This window comes from Myxine glutinosa, chromosome 7 (genome assembly GCF_964187855.1).
Source record: "Myxine glutinosa chromosome 7, kmMyxGlut1.1, whole genome shotgun sequence".
NCBI lineage: Eukaryota > Metazoa > Chordata > Myxini > Myxiniformes > Myxinidae > Myxine > Myxine glutinosa.
In genome coordinates, this window is record NC_136267.1 from 47,252,090 (window position 1) to 47,278,619 (window position 26,530).

General features: G+C 54.7%; 1 protein-coding gene across 1 annotated transcript in view; it reads left to right on the top strand.

The window, feature by feature from the left end:
- Positions 1-19,653: 19,653 nt before the first annotated feature.
- Positions 19,654-26,530, top strand: part of POLR2L (RNA polymerase II, I and III subunit L) — a 28,011-nt gene continuing 21,134 nt past the window's right edge. The window contains exon 1 of the mRNA XM_068102717.1: positions 19,654-19,737. The gene's annotated coding sequence lies outside the window, so the exon portion shown is untranslated. The remainder of the gene's footprint in view (positions 19,738-26,530) is intronic.

Here is a 26,530-nt window from a genome sequence, read left to right on the forward strand (position 1 = left end):
AGCAAGAACCACTTCGATGTACAGTAAGTCAGGGACCTGTGTAGTCCGGAAGTCAGATAAGTTGGATATTTGTCCCCACCACGAAGGGGCGGTGCATGTTATTTAGTTCAGGGATTATGTTAATTCCCTTGTATGTCGCTCCCTCTGTGATCATTCCTTTGTCCCGTATGGCAACGCACCATAGACATTAGTCAGGCCCATTAATTACACCACACACACTGCTTAAATTCCCCTCCGCCACATTAACAATAAAACTCACCAGAAGAGCAGGCAGGAAGCGCCATTGCATTGTGCTGGCATGGTGATGACACATAGCACAGGCAGGACGAAGGCCGCCGATTGGCAGAGTAAGGAGGGACTGGTGATTGGCCAAGGGAGGGGCAAGAAGCTTCCCTCAGATTGGTGAAAGGAAGGTAGATGGAAGCGGCATACTGATTGGCCACCGACGAATGGCATGAGAGAGAAGTGATGCGGCCATTGGTGGAGAATTGAGCCTGTGAGGTTGGCCGGGAGGGATTGGAGAGAAAGAGAGCTGATGTCACGAGACGGCAGATAAAACAACTCGCTGGCCGACAATTTGCCCTCTCGTTTTGGATGCGATAGTGGATGTTTGTGGACCTTCTCTTCTTCTTCTCGTTCCCTTCTCATTCCCTTCTCGTTCCCTTCTCGTTCCCTTCTCCTTCCTGCTCGTTGTGGAAGATCTTGTCATCTGATCTCTTCGCTTCTGCCCTTCCCGTTCTGGATGCCAAGTGAGCGATTCTGCATGGACGGAGCCAGGCACGGCCGGAGGAGCGAAATGCACGCGACCCGTTTGAGTCACACGAAAGGCCGGTGGCATGCCAGCAGACGAGGCCGGGGCGAGGCAGTGGCTCGTTGGGGCCTAGTGGAGCGCGAACGGGTGGACGGCGGCCTTTCTTCCTGCCCATACCAGTGCTGCGGCGGGCTTACACGCTTGGGGCCTGGACGACTGCAGACGACGCACAGAACACAAACACAAACACAACGGTTCCTTTCATTTATATCCTCCCTTGTCTGTTGGTTACGTCTGGTGTAGGAGGGCTCATTAGGGGATTTTAGTTACCGTTGCATTTCATTGTTCTCGGGTTCCGTTTAATAAATCGATTATTTTTGTACATATAATTCCGTGTTCGTTGAGTTTATTTCCTGCAGGTCGAAGACTGCTCGGATCGCGTCAGGTAAAATCTGCTGCTTCTTCTTCCTCTATATTCCTCCTGCACATATATAGTGAGTCCGAATTTGATCGTCGCCTCAAATTAACACTCGAATTGCCATCCGTGATTTCCTGGTCTTCACCGAGGGGAATTACACGACCACTGTTCGAGGAGTGGGATTTGAACCCTCTGAATAAATTTGGTGTCAAGAGTGGAGAATTTGGAGTGAAATCCTTCATAGGATTGAGGCAATAATTTTTTTTTATAGTCGATTGGAGTGGGGAAGGGCGCAAATGGTGCATCGCTAAATTTAAATCGGTTTCTGAGGTAAAATACGCGCGGGCAAACGACCTCCTCTCGACGGATGGAGGGGGTGTGTGATATGGAAGGGCGGATAGAAGATGCTGGTAGCCTGGAAGTGAGCCGAATATAGAGGGGGTGGAGCATAGTAGTGGAACTTCCCCCGCTGCAGAGACGTGCCCGAACGTTCACCAGGACGAGATGATAAATTTTATGAAGGGAATGGAGGAGCGAATGAGAAACGAAATGAAGGAATTAAAGGGAGAAATTAAGGGAATGAGTAACAACATGGATGCTCAGAGTGAGCAATTGTAAAATAAAATTGATGGCTTGAAGGGAGAGTTAACAGAGGAAATGAATAACAATAGTGAACGAATGGAAAACAAAATTGATGGGTTGATAGGAGAATTGAATGCCCAGAGTGAAAAAAATTGATGAATTGAATGAGGAATTGGAGGGACAAATTGATGGGTTGAAGGGGAAGATAAAGGGAATGAACGAGCAAATGAATGAAAAACGGAATGAAATAAAGGAGATGAATGAACAATTGGAAGGCAAACTTGGGGAAATAACACAGCAGCTGGGGGAATGAATTGATGGCATAGAGGGGAGAGTGCAGAACCAAATTATGGACAGACTGGGGGAATTTGAGGTCAAAGTAGAGACTAAATTAGGGGAAATGGAAAAATTCATGGAGGTAGAAATTGAACTTAAACGGGAGGAATTGACATTAAAAGTAGAGGAGGGCATGACCCAGGCTGTCCGAATGGGGGAAAAGTTGGAGGATAGAATTGGGGCCACGAATACCAGAATTGATCAAGTAAATTGAGACCTGGAAGGCTATCGGGGCCAGGTGGATGTCAGAATGCGGCAACAGACGGAGGAATGGGGACTCTTCAAACAGCAGAGGGGTGAATTGGCCGAAGAGGTAAAGGGGTTGGAAGCCTGTATAACAGAGCAGGAGCGGCAATTACCCCTGGCAGACAGTGGTGTCTGGAAATTGGAGCCCGTCGGTGGTGGGGTCTATTGGGCACCCTGGGGTGAGAGACTCCCGGCGACCCGTGAGGCTGCAAGGAAGCCGGAGGCAACGGAGCCTGGTGTGTGGGGACCCCCACCGGTGGGGTAACAGCGTAAGGAGCTGTTTGGCTGTCACGGGGTCAAGAGGTAAAGGGGGGGGGGGGGTGGCGACGAAGTTGTAAGTTGAGTGGCTTGTTATTGGGACTGCGGGCACCACAGCCTGAAGCGCCCCCACCATCTTACTTGTGCGATACCTTCCTGCTGCCTCATAGAGATTGCACAGACATGTGTATAACATCTATGCCCTGGTTCTGCAGTGGGGTGAAATACTTGCTTGTACTGCTTTTGTATCTTGATAACTTTTTGAATGTGTATGAGTGGTTATGGGTTTGTGTTGAGTGAATGTGGGCAAAATCCACTGAGCCATGTCACTCACCTGTAGCACCAGGACAGGGCCCGCGGAAATTTGGGGTGCATTAGGATGGCCCCGCAGGTGACGTTGCGTCTTGTAGCATCCACCGGGGGACGCGATCTGCAGGATGGGGGTTTTACAAATGTTTATTGGAATTTTTGAGTTTTTGCAAGTTTTGGTTAAGGTTTGTGGTTAAGTTAGGTTTGCGTGTTGTTTGTTTCCTCCCTTCGCAGGAATGAGCAATGATAATTTTGTAAATTTTTGAAATGTGATGATTGTGTAAGGGGACAGCATGTTTAGGAGAATTGGCATGTAGCTTTGGCTCACTTCCCACAGCCCTCCTGATTTATTTCATTGGCTAATTAAGTGTGAGCCAGTACGTGTTGAGACTGGAATGGTAGCGCCTGCAGTGAACCTAGCAGGGGCTACAGTTCCGGGGGGGGGGGGGGGGGGGGGGGATTTGAATTGTGGGGTAGTGATATATATCGATTTAGGTAGATCTGCATAGGTAGGTAATCCGATGATCGTGGGTAGCAAGACCACTTCGATGTACAGTAAGTCAGGGACCTGTGTAGTCCGGATGTCGGATAAGTTGGATATTTGTCCCCGCCACGAGGGGGCGGCGCATGTTATTTTCTTCAGGGATTATGATAATTCCCTTGTACGTCGTTCCCTCTGTGATCATTACTTTGTCCCGTATGGCAACGCACCATAGACATTAGTCAGGCCCATTAGTTACACCACACACACTACTTAAATTCCCCTCTGCAACAATAACAATAAAACTCACCGGAAGAGCAGGCAGGAAGTGCCTGTGCATTGCGCTGGCCTGGTGATGACACATAGCACAGTGTTACGTGCTCCTCCCCGACCCCCTGGTCACGGTGTACCTCCGAGCCCCGAGAGGAGTCATGGCAGAAAAATGAGTTATTCTGTATGTCAAAGATCAATGGAGAAGCCACCCCAAGTGTTACTTACAAACAAATATTGTATTAAGATCACACAAGAATAACAGTACAACAATAATAGTATTCAATAGTACAATCAATATGTCCTATGATGGTACCATCAGTTTTGTAATATAGAACTCACTGTGCTCCAAGTGAGTGAAACAAGAACATCCCCAATGTCTCTTATTCCACGGCTTCAAGCCAGAGTCGATCCGCTCCAGCGATCGACAGAACGATGTCCGATCGAGACCAGAATCCCGTTCAGATGGCAAGTACAGTCACACAGCCACAGCTGCACAAAGGCGCCCTCAAGGCGACTGGGATATCCAAAGGCGCCCTCCAGGAGACTGACAGATCACCCCCTCGGGTATGGACGTTCCACAGCTATCAGTCGGCAACACGCAGACTTTCCACTCAAAAGCCACGTCACACACACACACCCCATATCGACGTCTGAAGGCGGTGAAAATGGTCAAAATGAGACGAAACCGTGAGTGAAGCGCAAGTCCTGCGCTAGTCAAAATGGCCGACGGCCCGGTCTCGTGGCGCAATGGCACGACAATGATTCTCTCCTGAATCGATCGCAAAACCTGACACGCAGGTTAATCTGTCACAGCGCTAACCACTCTGTCGTAGGAATCCCTTTCCTGGGAAACCCGAAAGTTCGCTAGTGACTGTTGTTCGCCAACGTTCGCTCCAGACCGCAAATAGCTTGGCTCCTTCTTGTCCGACTCTCTCGCTCCGCCCTCTTTCTCTCCTCTTCCTCTTCGTCGCCGTCCGGTTCCTGTTTCATTTAAAACATTAACCTTTTTACCCTTTTGACAATAATAATTGCTATTTCCCTCAAACAACAATAATAATACTTGGAACCAGAAATGTTTCAAGTGGATGAAAACCACCACAACGGAAGTGACGAATCTGTAACATGCATGGTTTGCGTGTTGTTTGTTTCCTCCCTTCGCAGGAATGAGCAATGATAATTTTGTAAATATTTGAAATGTGATGATTGTGTAAGGGGCCAGCATGTTTAGAAGAATCGCATGTAGCCTTGGCTCACTTCCCACAGCCCTCCTGATTTATTTCATTGGCTAATTAAGTGTGAGACAGTACGTGTTAAGACTGGAATGGTAGCGCCTGCAGTGAACCTAGCAGGGGCTACAGTTCCAGGGGGGGGGGGGGTGATTTGAATTGTGGGGTAGTGATAAATATAGATTTAGGTAGATCTGCATAGGTAGGTGCTCCGATGATCGTGGGTAGCAAGACCACTTCGATGTACAGTAAGTCAGGGACCTGTGTAGTCCGGATGTCGGATAAGTTGAATATTTGTCCCCGCCACGAGGGGCGGCGCATGTTCTTTTCTTCAGGGATTATGTTAATTCCCTTGTACGTCGTTCCCTCTGTGATCATTCCTTTGTCCCGTATGGCAATGCACCATAGACATTAGTCAGGCCCATTAGTTACACCACACACACTACTTAAATTCCCCTCTGCAACAATAACAATAAAACTCACCGGAAGAGCAGGCAGGAAGAGCCTGTGCATTGCGCTGGCATGGTGATGACACATAGCACAGGCAGGACGAAGGCCGCCGATTGACAGAGTAAGGAGGGACTGGTGAATGGCCAAGGGAGGGGCGGCAAGAAGCTTCCCTCAAATTGGTGAAAGGAAGGTAGAAGGAAGCGGCATACTGATTGGCCACCGACGAATGGCATGAGAGAGAATTGACATGGACATTGGTGGAGAATTGTGCCTGTGAGGTTGGCCGTGAGGGATTGGAGAGAAAGAGTGCTGACGTCACGAGACGGCAGATAAAGCAACTCGCTGGCCGACATTTTGCCCTCTCGTTTTGGATGCGATAGCGGATGGTGGACCTTCTCTTCTCCTTCTTGTTCCCCTCTCGTTCCCTTCTCGTTCCGGCTCGTTGTGGAAGATCTTGTCCTCTGATCTCTTCGCTTCAGCCCTTCCCGTTCTGGACACCAATCGAGCGATTCTGTGTGGACGGAGCCAGGCACGGCTGGAGGAGCGAACTGCATGCGACCCATTCGAGTCGTGCAGACGGCCGGTGGCACGCTCGCAGACGAGGTCGGGGTGAGCGAGTGGCTCGGTCGGGCCTAGTGGAGCGCGAATGGGTGGACGGCGGCCTTTCTTCCCACCCATACCAGTGCAGCGGCGGGCTTGCACACTTGGGGCCTGTACGACTGCAGACGACGCACAGAGATAAGCCCAGCACAAACACAAACACAAAGGTTCCTTTCATTTATATCCTCCCTTGTCTGTTGGTTACATCTGGTGTAGGAGCGCTCATGAGGGGATTTTAGTTACTGGCGCGTTTCATTGTTCTCGGGTTCCGTTTAATAAATCTATTATTTTTGTATATATAATTCCATGTTCGTTGAGTTTATTTCCTGCAGGTTGAAGACTGCTCGGATCGCGTCAGGTAAAAGCTGCTGCTTCTTCTTCCTCTCTCTTCCTCCCGCGCATATATAGTGAGTCCGAATTTGATCGTCGCCTCAAATTAACGCTCAAATTGCCATCCGTGATTTCCCGGTCTTCACCGAGGGGAATTACACGACAATATTAACAAAGATTGGTGCAAAAACGCTACGGTAGTCTCGAGCTACTGCTCATCGCTGGTGTTGTTCCTGGTGGTTAAGTGTCGGCCCAACTATCTGCCAAGGGAATTTACCACCATTGTTATTGTGACTGTGTATATCCCTCTCAGCACCAACGCTAAGGAGGCACCGTGTATACTCCATGGAGCCATCATTGAACTGCAGACTGCACACCCAGACGGCTTCTTTTTTTTTTTTTTCCGCTGGGGATTTTAACCACGCAAATCTCAAGTGGGTTCTCCCTAAATTCCATCAATATGTCAACTTTGCAACTAGAGGGGTGAACACATTGGATCTAGTTTACACGAACATTCGCGATGCATACAAGGCTGTACCCTGCCCCCACCTTGGCTACTCAGACCACATCTCTGTTATTCTAATCCCAGCGTACAGACTGTTGCTTAAACGTACCAAGCCAGTTCTGAAACAGATCAGAGTGTGGCCAATAGGAGCTACCTCATCATTACAGGACTGTTTCGACCACACAGATTGGATTATGTTAAAGGACGCTGCTGCCTATGGTCATCTCACTAACTTGGAGGATTATGTGGCATTTGTGACTGGTTACATCAGTAATGCATTGATGACGTCGCTGTCTCCAAGTCCATCATTACACGAGCCAACCAGAAGCCATGGATGATTACAGAAGTCCGTGCGCTGCTGAAAACCCATGATGCTGTCTTCAAATCAGGTGACAAGGCAGCCCTCAGAACAGTGAAGGCCAACCTGTCCCATGCCATTAGGGAGGCAAAGCGCACATATGCACGAAAAATCCATGGCTATGTCCGAGACATCAGAGGCATGCGGCGCATGTGGTTGGGCATTCAGGCCATTACCGATTACAAGACCACACCACATGCCTGCGATAGTGATGCTTCCCTCCCAGATGTGCTGAAATGACTTCTATGCACGGTTTGAAGCAATGAACGACATGCCTGCGAGGGAGACCACCCCTCCTCCCGATGATCAGGTACTCTGTCTGTCCACAGCTGACGTTAGGAGAACCCTATCTAGAGTCAACCCACGCAAGGCTGCTGGACCTGACAGTATACCTGGTCGTGTGCCCAGGGAATGTGCAGACCAGCTAGCAGATGTCCTCACAGACATCTTCAGCATCTCCCTGAGCCAGGTGGTTGTCCCAGCATGCTTTAAGGCCACCACCATCATATCAGTGCCAAAGAAGTCAACAGTGTCCTGCCTTAATGACTATTGCCCTGTGGCACTCACATCAATTTTTATAAAGTCCCTCGAGAGGCTAGTCATGGGCCATATGAAAGATCACTTCCTTTTTACTGTATACTGTATACAATTATCCCCCAGAAGTTGATAGGGAAGTTGGGCCTGTTGCGCTTGAACACCTCCCTCTGTAATTGGATCTTGGACTTCCTGACCGAGAGACCTCAGACAGTCCGGATCGGAAATAACGTCTCATGCATCACCACACTGAGCACCGGTGCCCCCCAGGGCTGTGTGTTCAGTCCACTGCTGTTCGCATTGCTGACTCATGACTGTTCTGCCAAGGACAGTTCAAATCATATCATCAAGTTTGCTGAAGACATGACAGTGGTGGGTCTCATCAGCAACAATGATGAGTCAGCATACAGAGAGGAGGGGGAGCGGCTAGCAGTCTGATGTAGTAACAATAATCTGTCTCTTATTGTGGATAAAACAAAAGAGATGACTGTGGATTTCAGGAAGGCCCGCGCTGACCACTCCCCACTGTACATCAACGGTTCCACCGTGGAGACAGTTAGGAGCACCAAGTTTCTTGGTGTGCACATCACAAATTACCTCAAATGGTCCTTCAACACCACTTCCCTAGCCAAGATAGCACAGCAGTGTCTCCACTCCCTGCGACACATGAGGAAGGCAAGCCTTCCCCCCTCCATCTTCACCTTATTCTACAGGGGTACCATTGAGAGCGTCCTGACCAGCTGTATCACTGTCTGGTACAGGAATTGCAATGTCTCGGACCGCCAGACTCTGCAGCAGAGTCTGGGGACTCTCTCCCCTCCATGCAGAATATCTATTACAAACGCTGCACACGCAAAGCCGTCAGCATAGCTGACGACCGTTTCCACCCGTCCTATGGACTTTTTTCCCTCCTAGCGTCTGGGAAAAGGTACCGCAGCATCCGGGCAAGATTTGCCAGACTGTAACAGCTTCTTCCCCCATGCTGTCAGGCTCCTCATCACCCTGTTACCTTCCACCACCCGCTTTAATTTAACTAACAGAGTCTAAACGCTCCCCCCTCCCCTCCCCACTTGCACTACATATATCATATGCTGCTATACATAATATGTTGCTACATAAAAGGTTTACTTCTCAGATGTAACCTACAGTCAACTGTTCAACTCTATACATTTTAATTAAAATTTTTATTTTATGTTGTCTTGAATATACTCATATTGCTATGGATATTCATTGTGTTTTTATTGTATACTATCCTGTGTATTTATAGTATTGTTCTGTGTATTTTTGTTAGTGTAGCGGTTACCGGAAGCATGGCACAATTACCTTGCACCGGCCGATGACGCAACCGGCGAGCGGTCACTTGTCCGGACTCGCCCGGGCGTATCCAGACTTGCCTTTCCCGGGCGAACACTTGTCTTGCATACCACGCCCCATTGAGAGGCGTGGCTTACCTATTTGCATACCACGCCCCGCCTGAGAGGCATGGCTTTTTTGTGTGTTGAGTTTGCCTTATAAATTGCCGCCCGTTCGATGGGCTGATTCAGTGCTTTTGAGTTCTTTCGTGTTGAGCTAAAATAAATAGCTCGGTGAAACTTCGTTCCTGTGTCGTCCATTTTGTCTGGCTTTATCGTGCGAGCACAGCTCCCACAATTGGTGACCCCTTTCTAAGAACACGGCGATGGAGTCAGCTGTAGCTTTGAAGCTCCATGGGTTTTGGGAGTCGCGGATGTTTGGTTTGCTCAAGCGGAGTCTCAATTCGCCCTGCGGAAAATTACAGAGGACACAACGCGCTACCACCATGTGGTCTCCGCGCTCAACGCCTCCACCACTGCCTGGGTCCTGAGCTTCCTACAGCACCCGCCGAACGCCGACAAATACGGCGCACTCAAAGGCCTACTCCTCGGTGCGTCTGGACTCACGGAGACCGAACGCGCACGACAACTACTCGACCTCCCGGACCTGGCGAGGCCCGTCCATCCGAACGCATGGACCACATGCTTGCTCTTCTCGGTGACCACAGCCCGGACTTCCTCTTCCGCGAGCTGTTCCTCCGGCGGCTACCCGGGCAGGTACGGTTAGCTTTGGCTAACTCGCCCATCACGGACACTCGCGCCCTGGCCAAGGAGGCCGATAAATTTTTCTCGGCCAGGCGACACGTCGGAGCAGCCGCCTGGAACCCTGGGCCGACCCAGGCAATGCCCGTGCCATGACCGGCGCCACCACCGGCCAAGTCCGCGCCACTGACGGCAGCAGCCGTCGCGATGCCCTGTCGACCGAACCCGACGCGACCGCCGGAGCCTCCACCAGAGCGGACCATGTGCTATTACCACGCCAGGTTCGGGCAGAAGACCAGAACGTGCCGCCCACCGTGCACTTTTGGCAGGTCGGGAAATGACCAGGCCGGCGCTTGCTGCCTGCCATGAGCGTCGACCATTCAGGCAGCCTTCTGTTTATCACGGACACAGAGTCCGGGCGGCGTTTTTTGTGTGACACTGGCGATCAGCTGAGCGTGATTCCCGCCTTGGTGCAGGACAAACAGGCCGTGCTGTGCGGCCCCGCCTTGGTCGCCGCAAACGGCTCTTCCATCCGCACCTTTGGTTCCCGCAGCGTCGCAATCTGCTTCGGGGGCCAGCGCTTCAGGTGGGACGTCATCGCGGCGAACGTGCCCATGGCCTTGCTGGGTGCAGATTTTCTTTGCGCGCATGGGCTTTTGGTCGACGTCAAACGGCGTCGGCTCATCAACGCGGAGACCTTCAGCTCGCTCGCTTGCTCATTGAGCGGCTCCGCTCCGACCACGCTAGCCTGCGCGCTCCCGGCCGTGGACGATTTCACCCGCCTACTCGCCGAGTTTCCCGCCCTCACGCAGCCGACGTTTTCGGCCGTCGCCGTCAAGCATGGCGTCGAACACCACATCCCGACCACAGGTCCACCGGTCTACGCCAGGGCTCGCCGCCTCGACCCGGCCAAACCCGCCGTGGCGAAGGCGGAATTCGACGCGCTGGAGCGATTGGGCATTGTGCAGCGCTCGAATAGCGCGTGGGCCTCGCCCCTGCACATCGTGCCCAAACCGGGTGGCGGATGGCGACCATGCGGCGATTACCACCGCCTTAACGACGCCACCACCCCCGACCGGTACCCGATACCACACATACAGGACTTTTCCGCCCGTTTGGCGGGGCGGGTGAACTTTTCCAAGGTCGACGTCATTCAGGGCTACCACCAGGTACCCGTCCGGCCGGCCGATGTGCCGAAGACGGCGGTAATTACACCTTTTGGCCTCTTCGAGTTCCTTCGCGTGCCGTTCGGCCTTAAGAACGTGACCCAGGCCTTCCAACGGCTGATGCACAGCGTGCTGCGCGACCTCACCTTCCTTTTCGTCTACTTGGGCGACATTCTCGTCACCAGCACTTCCCGGGCCGAGCACCTCATCCACCTGCGCACGCTTTTTGAGCGCCTCGGCCAGCGCGGCCTCATCATCAACCCGGCGAAATGCCAGTTTGGCGTAACGGCCATCGACTTCCTGGGGCACCGCATCCCGAAGCGCGGGGCCGTCCCGCTGCCGACCAAGGTGGAGGCAGTCACAAGTTTCCCGCGCCCCCGCTCCATCAAGGCCCTACAGGAATTTTTGGGGATGCTAAATTTTTACCACCGGTTCGTGCCTCGCGCCGCCCAACTCATGCGCCCCCTGTACGAAGCCCTCCGGGGCAAGCCGGCCAAGCACGACGTCGTATGGGCCACAGAGATGGACGCGGCGTTCACGGGCGCTAAGCTGGCCCTCGCCAACATGACCATGCTGGCACACCCAGCTCTCGACGCACCCATCGCCCTCACCATGGACGCTTCCGACTACGCGGTGGGCACTGTGCATGAACAGTGGGTGAACGGGGCTTCGCAACCGCTGGCCTTCTTCAGCCGGCAGCTTCGCCCTAACGAGCGCAAGTTTGGCGCTTTCGACCGCGACCTCCTCGGCCTTTACCTAGCTGTTCGCCACTTCCGCCATTTTTTGGAGGGCCGCCCGTTCACGGCGTTTGTGGACCACAAACCCCTGGTCTTCGCCATGGCCAAGGTTACGGAGCCATGGTCGGCCCGCCAGCAGCGCCACCTCTCCGCCGTGTCCGAATTTACGACGGACATCCGGCACGTTGCGGGCAAGGACAAAGCTGTGGCTGATTGCCTCTCCCGGTCCGGCGCGAACGCCGTCCACCTGGGTGTGGACTTCACCCGCATGGCGGCCGACCAGACCGCCGACCCCACGGTGCAAGCCCTCCGGACAGCAGACACAGGCCTGCGGTTGGCCGACGTCCCCTTCGAGGACACAGGCACAGTTCTCCTGTGCGACGTTTCCCTGGGCCAACCTTGCCCCATCGTGCCCACCGGATGGCAGCGGCACATTTTTGACACCCTCCACGGCCTTTCCCACCCGGGCCCGAAAGCATCACAGAAGCTCGTGGCAGCGAAATTCGTCTGGCATGGGCTCCGTAAAGACGTCCACGACTGGGCCAATGCCTGTGTCACCTGCCAGCGCGCGAAGGTCCACCGGCACACCCAGACCCCGTTGGCACCATTCGATGTGCCCGCGTGGCACTTCGACCACGTCAATGTGGACCTGGTGGGACCCCTTCCCTCCTCGCGGGGCTTCACCCACCTCCTCACGATGGTGGACAGGACCACCAGGTGGCCGGAGGCCGTTCCGCTGGCATCAACAACATCCGCCGACGTGGCGCAGGCCTTCATTGGCACTTGGATTGCCCGTTTCGGCACCCCCTCGGACATCTCCTCCGACAGAGGCCCACAATTCACCTCCGGGCTTTGGGGCGTGGTCGCCCAGGCCTTGGGGGTCAAGCTTCACCGCACCACGGCCTACCAACCCCAAGCCAGCGGCTTGTGCAAGCGGTTCCACCGCTCGATGAAGGCCGCTCTCAGGACCTGCCTCCAGGACGATGGTTGGGCCGACAGGCTCCCTTTGGGTCCTATTGGGCCTCCGAACGGCCCCTAAAGAGGTCCTCCAGGCTTCCACCGCCGAGCTGGTCTACGGCCAGCAACTGCGCGTGCCGGGCGAATTCATCCCTGACGCCACCGGCCCCTGGTCTGGGCTCGCCAACGCTCGGTCCTCCAGGAGGCCGCCAGGAGATTTGCCCCCGTGCCCACGTCCCACCACGGCTGCCCCCAACCCCAAGTCCCCCCAGCACTTCGCACTGCGGAGTACGTTTTTATCTGGCACAACGCACACCGGGGACCGCTCCGGCCACCGTACGATGGACCTTTCTGGGTCCTGAAGAGGGACGACAAGTCACTCATCATCGACATTGGTGGCAAGCCAGACCGCATCTCCGTGGACCCCCTCAAGCCGGCCCATTTGGACCTCGACCAACCTCCACGGTTGGCCCTTCCTCCACGACGGGGCCGTCCCCCGTCAACCAAGCCCCCCGCCCGACCATCCAACACCACGCCACCTACCACCCCCACACGAATCGCCAGGGGTCGTTTCGGCTGGGTCATCAGGACCCCCCTCAAACTGACTCTCCCGGTGCATGTTAATTCTGGGGGGGGCGCATGTAGCGGTTTACGGAAGCATGGCACAATTACCTTGCACTGGCCGATGACGCAACCGGCGAGCGGTCACTTGTCCGGACTCGCCCGGGCGTGTCCAGACTTGCCTTTCCTGGGCGAACACTTGTCTTGCATACCACGCCCCGTTGAGAGGCGTGGCTTACCTATTTGCATACCACGCCCCGCCTGAGAGGCGTGGCTTTTTTGTGTGTTGAATTTGCCTTCTAAATTGCCGCCCGTTCGATGGGCTGATTCAGTGCTTTTGAGTTCTTTCGTGTTGAGCTAAAATAAATAGCTCGGTGAAACTTCGTTCCTGTGTCGTCCATTTTGTCTGGCTTTATCGTGCGAGCACAGCTCCCACAGTACTGCGTTACACTTGGAATGTCCAATTGCACTATGTGTGGTCTTGCTTGAATGTTTATATTGCACCGAGGTCCAGGAGGAACGTCATTTCGTTCCATTTTATACTGTATTGTGTTGATTAATTTTATTCTTGATTAATTAATTGATTGCCGAGCAAGCTCGACGCAGTAAGTAAGTAAGTAATTTTATTCATTAATCAATTAGTTATTTTAAAAATTCGATTAATGACATTTAATTAATTTTCAAAACGTTATAGCTTCGAATGAACTGGTAGTTTAGGTATGCTATTAGCCAATTGATTAAAATATATTTTTTGATCATTGTTTATTGATATTAATTATGCAATTAATCAATCAATTATTGTACAACTGTGGTGCTGGGCACACACGTTAAACAAAGGTAGGCCACAACGCTTTGGGTTAACTCGAGCTCTTTATTCGTTGCTCACTCGTCAGCACTGCCGTGCTCGGGGCTGCGAGCCCGCGTGTATATCCGGAGGCCACGCCTCACCTGGGGCGTGGCCGACACCCACTGGTGCGGGGAATTATGTCATTGCGCCAGCGAGCCATCGTGTCCGCCACATGCGCCCCCCCCAGAATTCCCGCGCACCTGAAGGGTCAGTTTGCGGGGCAACCGGATGACCCGGCCGAAGCGCCCTCTGGCGGCTGGCGGCGTCTGGGATGCCGGGATGCCATCTGGGATGGCTCTGGCGGCATCTGGGATGGGTGCAGGGCAGGGGGGTGGCGTGACGGCGGGGTTTGGCGGTGCCGGGGGTCCGCCTGCCGGGGGGCAGCCCAGACGCAGGGGCAGAGCCGCTGGCGGGGGGTGGTCCAAGTCGAGGTGGGCCAGCTTGAGGCGGTCCACGGGACGTGGTCAGGAGTACCGCCGATGTCCAGGGTGAAATGCTTCGCCCCGGTCTCTAGCACGTGGAAGGGCCCGTCATACGGGGGCCGCAGCGGTGTCCGGTGGGCGTCGTGGCGGACGAACATGTACTCTGCCGTGCGAAGCTCCAGGGCGACGTGCGTTGGTGGGCAACCGTGGTGCGCCGTCGGCACTGGGGCGAACCTCCGGGCGGTCTCCTGCAGGGCGGAGTGCTGCTGCGCCGTGGACCATGGTGCCGTGGAGTCGGGGAGGAACTCGCCCGGCACCCGCAGCGGTTGTCCGAAGACCAACTCCGCCACGGATGCACGCAGGTCGTCCTTGGGCGCCGTCCTGAGGCCCAGCAGGACCCAGGGGAGCCTGTCGACCCAGCCGCCGTCGCGGAGGCTGGCCCGGAGCGCAGCCTTCATGGCGCGATGGAAGCGCTCGCACAGGCCGTTGGCCTGGGGGTGGTAGGCCGTGATGCGGTGCAGCTGGACGCCAAGCCCCCACGCTACCGCCCCCCAGAGCTCCGTGGTGAACTGGGGGCCGCGGTCAGACGAGATGTCCGAGGGGGCGCCGAACCGGGCAACCCAAGTGGCAATGAACGCCTGCGCGACGTCCGCCACCGTCGTTGCTGCCAGAGGCACGGCCTCCGGCCACCGGATGGTGCGGTCCACCATGGTGAGGACGTGGGTGAAACCCCGCGAGGGGGGCAGAGGTCCCACCAAGTCCATGTGAACGTGGTCAAACCTACGTTCGGGCACCGTAAACGGGGCCCGGGTGTGGCGGTGAACCTTCGCACGCTGGCACGTGAGGCACATCCTGGCCCAATCGCGGACGGCCTTCCGGAGGCCATGCCAGATGAACCTGTCGGCGACCAGCTTTTGGGAGGCCTTCGTGCCCGGGTGGGACAGGCCGTGGATGGCGTCAAAAACCCGGCGCTGCCAGTCAGCGGGCACAATGGGGCGAGGCCGGCCGAGGGAGACGTCGCACAAGAGGGCCGCGCCCGTGCCGTCGAACGGTACATCGGTGACACGGAGGCCCGTGATGGCGGTCCGAAAAGCCTGGACGGAGGGGTCGGCGGACTGGTCCGCCGCCATCCAGGCATAGTCGATCCCGAGGTGGACCGCATGGGCGACGGACCCGGGAAAGGCAATCCGCCACTGGGTTGTCCTTCCCCGCGACGTGCCGGTTGTCCGTCGTGTAATCGGACACGGCCGAGAGGTGATGCTGCTGCCGGGCCGACCAGGGCTCGGCGATCTTGGCCATCGCGAAGACCAGGGCTTGTGGTCGACGAAGGCCGCGAACGGGCGGCCCTCGAGCAGATGGGGGAAGTGCCGGACCGCCAGGTGGAGCCCGAGCAGCTCGCGGTCGAAGGTACTGTACCGTCGTTCGTGCGGGCAGAGCTGCCGGCTAAAAAACGCCAGCGGCTGCCAAGCTCCCTGCACCCATTGCTCGTGCACCGCACTCACCGCGTAATCCGACGCGTCGGTGGTGAGGGCGATCGGTGCATCGGGCGCCGGGTGCGCGAGCATGGTGGCGTTAGCCAAGGCGAGCTTCGCGCCCGCGAATGCCGCGTCCATCGGCTCGGTCCAGGCCACGTCGCCTTTGCCCGGCTTCCCCCGGAGGGCCTCGTGCAGGGGGCGCAGGAGCTGGGTGATGCGGGGCAGGAAACGGTGATAAAAGTTCACCATGCCCAGGAACTCCTGGAGCCCCTTGATCGTGCGGGGGCGCGGAAAACCCCTGACCGCCTCCACCTTGGCTGGTAAGGGGATGGCCCCGTGCCTGGTGATGCGGTGCCACAAAAAGTCGATTTCGGTGATGCCGAACCGGCACTTGGCGGGGTTGATGATCAGGCCATGCCGGCCCAGGTGTTCGAAGAGCGTGCGGAGATGGCGGAGGTGCTCCTCACGGGACGCGCTTGCGATGAGGATGTCGTCCAGGTAGACGTACACGAAGTCCAAGTCGTGCAAGACGCTGTCCATAAGCCGCTGGAACGCCTGGGCCGCATTCTTCAACCCGAAGGGCATCCGCAGAAACTCAAAGAGGCCGAACGGTGTGATGACGGCCGTCTTCGGTATGTCCTCCGGCCTGACGGGGACCTGGTGGTATCCGCGGATGAGGTCCACTTTGGAGAAGAGGAACATTTTCTCCAACCGGGCGGAAAAGTCCTGGATGTGAGGGACCTGGTAGCGGTCAGGGGTGGTAGCATCGTTGAGGCGGCGGTAGTCTCCGCACGGCCGCCACCCGCTGCCGGGCTTGGGCACAATGTGCAGCGGCGATGCCCATGCGCTGTTGGAGCGCCGGACGATGCCCAGTCGCTCCAGCGTGGCGAACTCCTCCTGCGCCACGGCGAGCTTCGCCGGGTTGAGGCGGCGCGCCCGGGCATAGACCGGTGGCCCGACGGTGGAGATGTGATGCTCCACCCCATGCTTGACGGCCACCGCCGAGAAGGTGGGCTGCGTGAGGGCCGGGAAACTGGCGAGGAGGCGGGTGAACTCGTCCGCTGCCGGAAGCGTGCAGACCAACCTCGCCAGGACCGAACCGCTCAGCAAGCCGCTTGGCGAGCCGCTCGGTGAGCCGCCCAGGGAGCTGCTCAACGAACTGCTCAGCGCGCAAGCAAGCGAGCTGAAGGTTTCGGCTTGGACAAGGCGTCTGTGCCTCACGTCCACCAGCAGCCCATGCGCACAGAGGAAGTCCGCTCCGAGTAGGCCCATGGGGACACTATCGGTAACGAACGACCACTGAAAGCGCTGCCCCCCGAACCACAGTGAGAGACAACGCTTCCCGAAAGTGCGGATGGGCTTGCCGTTGGCGGCAAGCAAAGCGGGGCCCTGGCCCTCAACTTGCTTGTCGGACGCGGAGGCAGGGAGGATGCTCACCTGCGCTCCCGTGTCGCACAGGAAGCGACGACCCGAGGAGTTGTCTGTTATGAACAGAAGGCTGCCAGTATGGCCGACGCTCATGGCAGGAAGCGAGCGCCGGCCTGGCCATTTCCCGACCTGCCAAAAGTGCAAGGCGGGCGGCAGGACCTGGCCTTGTGGCCGAACCTGGTATGGAAGTGGCACCAGGTCTGGCCCGTTGGTGGTTGTCGCGCCGGTCGTGACGACGGTGGTGGGCGGGGCGTGGCGGCGGCCATGCGCGGATCTGCCCAACCTGCGCCGTGTTCGGGAGGATCCGAACGTAAACGCGGATCCGCCAAACCTGCGCCGTGTTCGGGAGGATCCGAACGCAAACGCGGATCCGCCAAACCTGCGCCGTGCGCGGCGCCGGGATCCACGACGGCCGTGCTATATGCCGGCCGTGCGTCGTGGGCTGCGAAAAACTTGTCCGCCTCCCTTGCCAGGGCGCGCGGTTCCATAATGGTCGAACCGGCCAGTGCGAGCCGCACCTGTACAGGTAGCTGGCGGAGGAAGAGAGCACGGAAAAGGAAATCCGCGTGGCCGTCGCCGAGCAGGGACAGCATGTGATCCATGCGGGCGGACGGTCGTGTGTCGCCGAGGATGGGAAGGTCCAAAAGACGGTCAGCGCGTTCGGCCTCTGTGAGGCCAAAAGTGTCGAGGCGAAGCCGCTTGAGCGCCGCGTACTTGCTCTCGTCCGGCGGGTGCCGGAGGAAGGACACGACTCGGGCGGCCGTGCCGGATCCAAGGGCAGCGACCACGTAAAAGTACCTCGTGTCGTCCGCCGTGACGCCCCGGAGCTGGAATTGGGCCTCGGCCTCGAGAAATCAGGTGTCGGCCTGGGCCTCCCAGAACTCCGGGAGCTTGATCGCGACAGCGTTGATGGCCATGGCGCGTTCGGGGAACAGCAACGGCTGAACCAGTCGGAGGTCACCAGTGTGGTGCTGGGCACACACGTTAAACAAAGGTAGGCCACAACGCTTTGGGTTAACTCGAGCTCTTCATTCGTTGCTCACTCATCAGCACTGCCGTGCTCGGGGCTGCGAGCCCGCGTGTATATCCGGAGGCCACGCCTCACCTGGGGCGTGGCCGACACCCACTGGTGCGCAGAATTATGTCATTGCGCCAGCGAGCCATCGTGTCCGCCACACAACTCTCCTTCCCAATGCAGTCTCTATGCGCTGTAGGATATTTATATATTTGGCATGGGGGCGGTGTACTTTGAATGTATCTGAACTTGTTTTGTGTTTTTTTAAACTGTTGTCTTTATTTTCAGCACACGGAGGAAGAAGACGTTTGGATACTAACGTAACGGACGCGGACGGGCTCTGCATTTTCAGATGCTTTCTGGTTTTCTGTTTTAGGGCCCCAGTCAAGGCCTGCCTTTTTTGCATGTGAAAAAAGGTAAAAAGTCCAAACATTTGAACAGCCTCGGACGTGCACCTTGACCCCATGGTCAAGGCACAACGTCAACAAGGCTGTCCCAATAACAATACACATGCGCCTCAACCCCAAGGCTGAAGCACATGGTCATTCAAACGCATGCATCATGCCCCCGAAGGGCCACAATGCATGGTCATACAATTGGGACCACTCCTCTTAATAGGAGTAAGACCCCTTAATCCACCAGCAGGGCCTCTTCTGATGTCAACCTTGTAGTTTATCACTATCAGTTCTCTTACTGTCTTTACCAAGGATGCTTTTAATAACAAACCTAAATGATTGATTGATTGACTCTGTAAAGCTGTAATAAGATTCTTTAAACGAGAGCGGGAAATACATATCTATGCAATTATAGGGAAACCGAATAGTTCCTCTGGTATTGTGTTCAAGCTTTGGTGCGTGGCGTATATAGAGCCTCGCGGCTCTTAAAACGCCATTTTATCTCTAAAACAGAAGAAGAAGAGTAACACTCGGTGGAGTGTCTGCTGTGAGTCTGGGAGGTTGGCGCATGACAGTTCAAACCCGACCCCACGTCACCCCAGTTAAACCATACACCAACGACCCTAAAACGTAGTGATTCCTTGCTTGACACTCAGCATTTAAAAAGTGAGAACACGGACAAAAAGTCATGAGTTGGCAATACCATCGCAGGATTCACGGGTTAATGACCTGCGTCGTCCCAATTGTCAGGGAACATATTTTATAATAATATTTGAAGCGGTGAGGCGGACGGCAGGTTTCGTGGTGGTGAATATATTAAGTTTCTTTTTCTGACTTGTCATTGAGGTCGCATTCGTTGAAACCTTTGAAGAAAGGAGAGTAAAATCTGATGTACAAACCTTGTCTGAACGTTAATCAATGTAACGATATGTGGAGTGTATTACTTGTTTCGTATTTCCGGTGCGTGGATGTGTTTGTTGGTGGAGTTGTGAATGTGAAGAGCATCTTTGGTCTCTGCTGTCGGTAAATACATTGCAACGGATTGTAACAAGTACCGTTTATCTTGTTAAATCACTGTTTACTCTGTTTGTGGAGCGAATGAGTGAAATGATTCAGTTTTGATATAAATGCGAAGAAACTGTTGGGATTGGACCGCGTGTTGGTTTGGAGTTAGGAATAGAATGGACCGTGGGTTTGATCGGGAATGTGGCCGGGTATGGACCGTGGGTTTGACTGGGTATGGACCGTGGGTTTGACCGGGTATGTGGCTGGGTATGGACCGTGGGTTTGACTGGGTATGGACCGTGGGTTTGACCGGGTATGGACCGTGGGTTTGACCGGGTATGGACCGTGTGTTTGACCGGGTATGGACCGTGTGTTTGACCGGGTATGGACCGTGGGTTTGACCGGGTATGGACCGTGGGTTTGACCGGGTATGGACCGTGGGTTTGATCAGGAATGTGGCCGCGTATGGACCGCGGGTTTGACCGGGTATGGACCGCGGGTTTGACCGGGTATGGACCGTGGGTTTGATCAGGAATGTGGCCGGGTGTGGACCGCGGGTTTGATCGGGAATGTGGCCGGGTATGGACCGCGGGTTTGACCGGGAATGTGGCCGGGTATGGACCGCGGGTTTGATCGGGAATGTGGCCGAGTATGGACCGCGGGTTTGACCGGGTATGGACCGCGGGTTTGACCGGGTATGGACCGTGGGTTTGATCAGGAATGTGGCCGGGTGTGGACCGCGGGTTTGATCGGGAATGTGGCCGGGTATGGACCGCGGGTTTGACCGGGAATGTGGCCGGGTATGGACCGCGGGTTTGATCGGGAATGTGGCCGAGTATGGACCGTGGGTTTGACCGGGTATGGACCGTGGGTTTGATCAGGAATGTGGCCGCGTATGGACCGCGGGTTTGACCGGGTATGGACCGTGGGTTTGATCAGGAATGTGGCCGGGTGTGGACCGCGGGTTTGATCGGGAATGTGGCCGGGTATGGACCGCGGGTTTGACCGGGAATGTGGCCGGGTATGGACCGCGGGTTTGATCGGGAATGTGGCCGAGTATGGACCGCGGGTTTGGCCGGGTATGGACCGCGGGTTTGATCGGGAATGTGGCCGGGTATGGACCGCGGGTTTGATCGGGAATGTGGCCGTGTATGGACCGTGGGTTTGGTCGGGAGTGTGGCCGGGTATGGACCGCGGGTTTGATCGGGAATGTGGCCGGGTATGGACCGCGGGTTTGATCGGGAATGTGGCCGGGTGTGGACCGCGGGTTTGATCGGGAATGTGGCCGGGTATGGACCGCGGGTTTGACCGGGAATGTGGCCGGGTATGGACCGCGGGTTTGATCGGGAATGTGGCCGAGTATGGACCGCGGGTTTGACCGGGAATGTGGCCGGGTATGGACCGCGGGTTTGATCGGGAATGTGGCCGGGTATGGACCGTGGGTTTGGTCGGGAGTGTGGCCGGGTATGGACCGCGGGTTTGATCGGGAATGTGGCCGGGTATGGACCGCGGGTTTGACCGGGAATGTGGCCGGGTATGGACCGCGGGTTTGATCGGGAATGTGGCCGGGTATGGACCGCGGGTTTGATCGGGAATGTGGCCGTGTATGGACCGTGGGTTTGGTCGGGAGTGTGGCCGGGTATGGACCGCGGGTTTGATCGGGAATGTGGCCGGGTATGGACCGCGGGTTTGATCGGGAATGTGGCCGGGTATGGACCGCGGGTTTGACCGGGTATGGACCGCGGGTTTGATCGGGAATGTGGCCGGGTATGGACTGTGGGTTTGATCGGGAATGTGGCCGGGTATGGACCGCGGGTTTGACCGTGTATGGACCGCGGGTTTGATCGGGAATGTGGCTGGGTATGGACCACGGGTTTGACCGGGTATGGACCGCGGGTTTGATCGGGAATGTGGCTGGGTATGGACCGTGGGTTTGATCGGGAATGTGGCCGGGTATGGACCGCAGGTTTGATCGGGAATGTGGCCGGGTATGGACCGCGGGTTTGATCGGGAATGTGGCCAGGTATGGATCGCGGGTTTGTCGGGGAATGTGGCCGGGTATGGACCGCGGGTTTGATCGGGAATGTGGCCGGGTATAGTTACGTGCTCCTCCCCAGACCCCGGTCATCTATCTATAATGCCAGTAATCTCTGTGTGTCTGTCTGTGTGTCTGTGACCGCTGTTTCTCGACAACCACGGGTCCGATATACTTTTAACTTGCCAGGTATATTGCTGGGGACCCGAGGATGTGCCTTTTCAAGGTTTCATATTAATCGGACAATTACTTACCGAGCTATGTCCAAAAAACGATTCAACCAATCAGAGAGCAGCGAACTAGCGCGTGTGCCGAACGTGGCGGGCACACTCTGCCTCGGATGGCACATTTGAGAGCGTATTCATTTATTTCACGTTTGCAAACTATGTTGGCGTTAAACTATGTTTTAAAACTAATAAAAACGAATTTGCGATTCATTCGCTTTCCTGCGCGTTTGTGCACGCGATGGCGATTTCTTTACCAAACTCCGGAAGCCGTTCGCTTTGGACCAAACCATTTCATGTAAATAGAGGGGGGGGATATAATTTTAGATATAGATATAGTACGGGCAATGCCCTAGTAATAATAATAATAATAATGCATTTATTTTATATAGCGCTTTTCAGGAAGCCCAAAGACGCTTTGACAGAGTGCAAAACATAACGCATAGCAAAACATAAAGACAATTGCAAAAAAAGAAGAATCAATAGGGAAATATTCAAAGCACAAAGGAGGGAGAAGGAGAGGAGATAGTCAGGGGTTAGATGCTGTGGGTTAAATGTTGAATGCAGTGTTGAACAGGTGGGTCTTGAGTGATGTTTTGAATGTGGTGAGTGAGGAGGAGTCTCTGATGGTGTGAGGTAGCGAGTTCCAGAGGGTGGGAGCAGCGATGGAGAAGGCCCTGTCCCCCCAGGATCTAAATTTGGTCCGGATGGGGGGGGGTCAGGAGGTTGGTACCAGCAGAGCGGAGGTTGCGGGTGGGAGTGTGTCTGGAGAGGAGGTCAGCCAGGTAGGATGGGGCCAGGTTATGGAGGGCTTTGTAGGTCAAGAGGAGGATTTTGTACTGGATTCTCTGGGAGATGGGGAGCCAGTGAAGCTTGTAAAGGACGGGGGTGATGTGGTCACGGGTCCGGGAATGGGTGAGTAGACGGGCAGCGGAGTTCTGAATGTATTGGAGTTTATTGGTGATTGTTGAGGGTGAACCATAAAGGAGGCTATTGCAGTAGTCCAGACGGGAAGTGATGAAGGCGTGGATGAGGGTTTCTGCAGCCACAGAGGAGAGGGATGGACGGAGACGGGCGATGTTTTTCAGGTGGAAGAAGGCTGTCTTTGTGATCTGTTTAGTGTATTTGTCGAAGGAGAGGGTTTGGTCAAAGATGATGCCAAGATTCCGGATGTGAGGGGAGGTGGACACTGGGAAACCGTCGATGTTGAGGGCAAAGTTATGGGTGGACTTGGTGAGCGTTTTTGGGCCAATGATGATTATTTCAGATTTATCACAGTTAAGTTTGAGGAAGTTGATTTGAAGCCAGGATTTTATTTCAGTGATGCAGTTTGTCAGGATAGAGTGGGTGGCGGTGGAGATGGACTTGGTGGAGATGAAAAGCTGGATGTCATCGGCGAAGCAGTGGAATTGGAGACCATGACGGCGGATTAAGTGACCGAGGGGGGACAGGTAAAGGATAAAGAGGAGGGGGCCAAGAACTGAACCTTGGGGGACACCTTGGGGGAGGGGAGCAGTGGGGGATTTGCAGTTATTGATGGAGATGAACTGACGTCTGTCAGAGAGGTATGATTTAATCCAAGAGAGGGCAGTGCCGGTAATGTTAAAGGTGGTTTCAAGTCGGGTGAGGAGGATGGTGTGATCGATGGTGTCAAAGGCAGCGCTGAGGTCGAGGAGGATGAGAATGTTGAGGTTGCCAGCATCAGAGGAGAGGAGAAGGTCGTTGGTGATTTTGAGGAGAGCAGTTTCAGTACTGTGGTTGGACCGGAATCCGGATTGGAATGTTTCATACAGGTTATTGGCAGAGAGGTGATGCTTGAGTTGAGTGGCTACAGCGCGTTCCAAAACCTTTGACAGAAAGGGTAGGTTGGAGATGGGTCTGAAGTTATTTAGGGTGTCAGGGTTTAGTCCAGGTTTTTTCAGAATGGGGGTAACAGCAGCAATTTTGAGGGATGGTGGGACAATGCCTGTAGACAGGGAGGAGTTTATTGTTGCAATGATAAGTGGAGAAAGAGCAGGAAGGGAGGCCTTGACAAAGCTGGAGGGGATGGGGTCAAGAGTGCAGGTGGCAGTTTTCATTCCGATGAGGAGTTCAGAGAGGTCAGTAGGGGAGACTGGGGAGAATTGAGACAGGGGATGGCAGGATAAGGGGGGGCAGGTGGTTTGAGGGGGAGCGGGTGCGGCGGTGGTCAAGCTGTTGTAGATGTTTTCAATTTTGCGTTGGAAGAATGAAAGGAAGGAGATGCAGTTGTCTATTGTGAATGACTGGGTGGTGGTGTTCAGGGGGCTGAGGAGTTTGTTTATTGTAGAGAAGAGTGCTTTTGGGTTTCCGGAGCCAGAGTGGATAATTTGAGAGTAGTAGGCGGAGCGGGCGCGGGAGAGGGCATCTTTATAGTGTTGTATGTGGTCCTTGTAGGCCTGGGAGTGAACTGTGAGACCTGTTTTATTGCGGAGTCTTTCAAGTTGGCGAGCACGAGTTTTCATTAGGCGGAGCTCAGGGGTAAACCAGGGAGCAGAATGGGTGAAAGAAACTGTTTTGGTTTTTATAGGCGCAATTTGGTCAAGGCAGGAAGAGAGAGTGTGGTTGTAGTAGTCAGTGAGGTCAGAAGGGGTGTGGAGGTCAACGAAGGGAGAAGTGGACATTTTTTCAGAGAGGGTCGATGAGAATGAGGCAGGTGAAAAAGCGTTTAGCTTACGGAAGTTGATAGTGCGATAATGCCTTGGTGCTGGGGTGGGGATGTTGATGGTCAGAGTGATGGCTAGGTGGTCAGAGAGAGTGAGGTCGGAGCCAGAGAGATGGTGCAAAATTAGTCCAGTAGAGCAGACAAGGTCCAAAATGTGACCACGGTTATGGGTAGGAAAGTTGACATGTTGAGTGAGGTTAAAGCAGGTGAGTAAATCAGTGAAGTCAGTGGTTAGCGTGGAGTCAGTGGAGTCCATGTGGATATTGAAATCACCAAGGAGGAGGATTGAGGGGGAGAGGGAACATAGCTGGGTCAGAAAGTAGGAGAAGTCAGACAGGAATGATGGGTGTGGTTTGGGAGGGCGGTAGACAACAGCCATGACTGACTGTGTGTGACCAGAGAGTTTAAAAGCCAGGTGTTCAAATGATGGAGCAGATGAGATGGAGATGAGGTTGGTCTTGATGTCTTGTCGGTGAATAACGGCAATTCCACCACCTCGGCCCTCCGAGCGTGGTTTATTGATGTAAGAATATCCATTGGGTGTGGTGAGGTTGAGCGTGTAGTAGTCCAGTGGTTGTTGCCAGGTCTCAGTGAGACAGAGAAAGTCCAGTTTATTTTCCAGGATGTAGTCGTTCAGGATGAGGCATTTGTTGTTGAGGGACCGGGTATTGAACAGGGTGAGCTTGATGTTGTTTTGTACGGCGGGTATGAATCCAGGTGATTTGGCCAGGGTTCGCAGACAGGAGGTGCGATTTTGTGCGTTGTTGTGACCAGGTGTGTTGGGACGATGAGTGGGAGTGCGCTGAGCCGACCAGAGGATGGGGATGGAGTGACCTGATTGTAAATAAACAAACTTACGACCGGAGCCACGGTGAATGTACCTGGGTCGACGCAGGAGTCCATTCGATCTGATTGCAGAGATGCATGATGGGGTGGAGCGGGTTTTAAGCAGGAGAAGCCTTGCGGCAGAGTACCGCAGAGCCATGCCAGCAGGAGCGAAGGCAAAGCGAGCACGCGGCCAAGGGTGAGGAGGCGAAACAATCGACACAACCAACGGGAGTGGGCCCGAGGAAACAGCGATGGAGCCGAGCAGGTGAAGCCCGGAGCAGCAGAGCAGAGCCGGGACCGCGCAGAGGAAGACTCAATGGCCATAAATCCGCCACGACCACCAGGAAAGCAAGACACGGACAATGGTCCAGTCAGAGAAGCGGCGAGCAAACGACGCCAGCGTCCTCTCACGACCGGACCGGAAAACGGAAGTGTCATGGTGTACCTCCGAGCCCCGAGAGGAGTCACGGCAGAAAGATGTGTTATTCTGTATGTCAAAGATCAATGGTGAAACCACACCAATTGTTACCAACAAACAAATGTTGTATTGAGATCACACAAGAATAACAGTACAACAATAATAGTAATCAAAAGTACAATCGATATATATCATTCCTATGATGGTACCATCAGGTTCGTACAATAAAACTCACTGTGCTCCAAGTGAGCGAAAAGAAGAACATTCCCAATGTCTCGATTCCCGCATCAAGCTAAAGTCGTATTCCCGCATCAAGCTAAAGTCGTATTCCGGCATCAAGCCAAAGTCGAAATCCGGCATCAAGCCAAAGTCGTATTCCGGCATCAAGCCAAAGTCGTATTCCGGCATCAAGCCAAAGTCGTATTCCGGCATCAAGCCAAAGTCGATCCACTCCAGTGATCGTCCGTACGAGGTCGTATCGAGACCAGAACCCGATGATGTCATCATGATGGTTCGATGATGTCATTCTCCAAGATATACTGAACCTCCTTCTGAAGATACTCCATCTTCACAGGGTTCATCCAATAGGGGTGTTGTTTCACAGGAGTGGCTTCCCCCACCTC